This window comes from Brassica oleracea, chromosome C4, assembly GCF_000695525.1.
Source record: "Brassica oleracea var. oleracea cultivar TO1000 chromosome C4, BOL, whole genome shotgun sequence".
NCBI classification, from domain to species: Eukaryota; Viridiplantae; Streptophyta; class Magnoliopsida; order Brassicales; family Brassicaceae; genus Brassica; species Brassica oleracea.
Window position 1 is genome coordinate 49,942,841 of NC_027751.1, and position 3,617 is coordinate 49,946,457.

Sequence of the window (3,617 nt, forward strand, 5' to 3'; positions counted from 1 at the left end):
AAGTTTCAAATCAAAATTAAAAACCGATTTTCCAAAATTAGGGTTTTAGGGGATTTCGAAAACTTTGATCTTTGATCAAGGGGATTTGATTTGAGATTCAAAAACCTTTTAAGGTTATGATTTTAATTGATCAATGGACCAATCTCGCTTTTAGTTTAGATGGAACTTATAGAGCTTCGATTTACTCATAGGGGATTGATCTATTTAACCTATGGCTTTCATCTTAGAGATTATATTTTAGGGTTTCATTCTTTACAATCAACCAAATTCTTTTGTAGGGTTGAACCGGACCACCAAAGTCAGATGAACCTCTAGTTGCACACGGACGCGAGCTGGCTCCTTATCGGGTCGCAAGATGGGATGGGACGCGAGCTGTATGGAACGGTCTTGCGTCTGGTCACGGATGTGTGCTGAGGTAGTCGGACGCAATCGGGACGCGTCTTCTTCTTATCTAGTTCGCGAGCTGCTGCCTTTGCAAGTGGCTGATCTAATTGCGAGTTGGCTGTGATGCAAACGTGGGCTGGCTCTGTTGTGGACATGAAGCAATATGAGAAGAACCGTGAGCTGGTCAAGCTTGAGATCGTCGGTTCATGGTCAGTATATGGATCGAGAACAGCTTTGTGTTTGAGATCTTTGCACCAACTCCTCTCAGCTCATGAAATAAAAACAAGGAGTATTAGATTACATGAACTCCATAATCTGAACAAGATATCATCAAACAACTAAGGTATGATAAACTTATCTGTCACAGGATTTGAATTTGGCTAGAAAATCTTGTTGGTTCGGATTAGGGTTCCAAAAGATCAAGACGGCGCCGAGTATTGTTTCTGCGAGTGTGGGCGCGTCTGAGATCGAATCGACGAACGGTTTTTGCTGATGGATTCATCTCGTCAAGAGCTTCAATTTGATATGTAGCTCGTCGTCTGGTTTCGTAGGGGTTTGAGAGATAGATCGATTTTAAGTTGCGCCTGATTTAGGGTTTATGTGTGACGGATTTTAGGTTAGGTTTTGTCTCAGGGTTTTGGAGTCTATCGTGCTGATAACGTGTTGTAATTAGAGAGTTTAGAGACTGAATATTTCTGTGTTCTTATTAATGATCAAAGGGATTCCTTTATATAAGGATTACAAGACGAAGATAAATGGAAAGTATCCAAAACCTAAACTCACTAGGATTAGAAAAACTACTAATACATAATAATGGAAATATTACATCTACTAGGAAAAGGAAAGTGTTTCATTTTCTCCAAGCTTGGTGGCCGTCTCTCTCTCTCCTAAAGTCGGCTCTCTTTCCTCTCTCTAGGCTTTGGCCATCTCTCCATCTTCTAGGTATTGGGCCGGTCTCGGTCCGGACCTGGTTAATGGCAATCCACTCAATGATTTATAACGAATATTTTGGTTTATTCGTGAGCAATTATGAGCTTGTCTTTTGCTATTACAACATCGTTTATTATTTAGTTTGTTTTGAGTAAATAGAAATTTACAACGTCGAATATTAGAGAATGAACCAGCTAAACTGATAGAAATATGAGAATGTGTTTAGGTAAATAGAATCATCATTTCTATTAAAATCTAATTTATTTGCAAAATATGTAAATTTGTACTAATAAATATATAAAATAAAATTTAAAGCTAAAATATTAAAAATCAGATTAATATTTTTAAGCTGACAAATAATATAAAATTATTAAAATATATATGATTCAGTTATATATGGTGGATTAATGTCAGTTGATTTTTTTTTTTACGATTGTTGATTTTTCCATCAAAGATACAAACTATTTGTAGCAATAAAAGATGAATTGAATAATGAATTATCATTTTTATCATAAAAGTATTGAAAACAACGTTGGCATATATGAGACAAATTAAATTGATAGATTAACCAATTTTAATTAAAATATGCAAATAGTAAAATTAATGATAAACAAATTAAATAGAAGTATTATGTTTCTCAACAATATTTTATTTAGTTATATCCTGACAAGGTTTTATAATAGGTTGTTAAACACAATAAACTAAGTTTATTATATTAAAAAAAGACCCCAACAACTTTAATCTTTTTTTTTTGTCATCCCCCAACAACTTTAATCTAAAACAAAAAATCATGGTTATTACAAAAAAAAAATCAAAACAAAACCCGTCTATAAATATAAGCAAAAAATAAATATAAATTAGAAAAAGTACTTCATTGAAGTATGTTGCAATATCACTATATTTACCCACGTTTTATTCCGTAGTAATTGCATGGCATTTTCGAGACTTTTTCAAATTTTTCACAACATTTTCATGATTATTTCGTCGCTATAATCAAAATTTATACTAGTGCAATTTAAGGTGCTATATTCCAATTTTTTTTGTCAGATTGGTTATAAACCATATACAGCTTAAGGTTTGACAATCACTTTTACTCCATGGTAAGTTATGATCACAGTCCCTTCGGGGACATCCGATAAAATTGGAAAGATACAGAGAAGATTAGCATGGCCCCTGCGCAAGGATGACACGCACAAATCGAGAAATGGTCCAAATTTTTTTTGTTCTTTTTTCCTTCAATTCGATTTGGATTGCAGCTCAGATGTTGATTGTCAAATGGATTTGTACCCATTCCCGGTCGATTTTAGATTTTCAGAAACAACTATGTTCTTCATTAAGATGTCGAAGCTTGGAGCTTGCTATGTCTGTGAAAGAGTGATCCACCAGGCCCTGATGCTGAGAGGTTAAAGGAGCTTGCTCACATACTTTTATCAGATGAATACAGAAGTAAGCAGTGTTCATGAGATGTAATGAAACTCAAAAATTGTACATTGCTTGTGTTACACTCAATAGATTTTTATATCCCAAATGTTTCTAATATTCAATTCGATTCGGATTGCAGCTCAGATGTTGATTGTCTGATCACAACTCGTTTCAAGAACCTGAAAGCATATAACGTCTGTCACTTACAAGACATAGTTTATCGTACTCAATTTATATCGTACTCTTTCAATATGAACTACTTGAAGAAGTCCTATATATCCATGCACCTTATAATATTTATAAAGAAGAGTCCAAGAACTCAACGATTTAATTTCTTCTTCCTAGCACTATGTATACATATTTCTGATAAAAAAAAATTGTTGTTCAATTGATGATTTCGTCATCATCAAGTAAAATGCGGTCATATGCATGCATAAATATAGGTGAAGTTCTCTTCAGTGACAAAAAAAAGGTGAAAAGTTCTCTTTGGTTGAAATGATCAATAATTTGCACCTTGCTATGTTCTAGTTTGGGTTCAAAACATTCATCCAAACTGCATTACTGATTGTGCTATTACAATGTTAACATGTTATATATCATGAAGAATAATACCATTGGTCACATATATACAGCATTATTGCAAAAGAGGATATTACACCAACTTCGCAAGAACTAAAAAGTACACATAAATAATAATCAACAAATACACAATTCAAATTTGATTTACTTCACAGTTCACAAAGCTAAGAATTTTCACAGAAATAAATATTAGGAGTTTTCAGAACATAAGCTTTTTCTTAAATGATATGAAACACCGAAGCTCAGCAACCTCCTCCGCCTCCACCTCCACCTCCACCTCCAACTCCGCCACCCCCACCTCC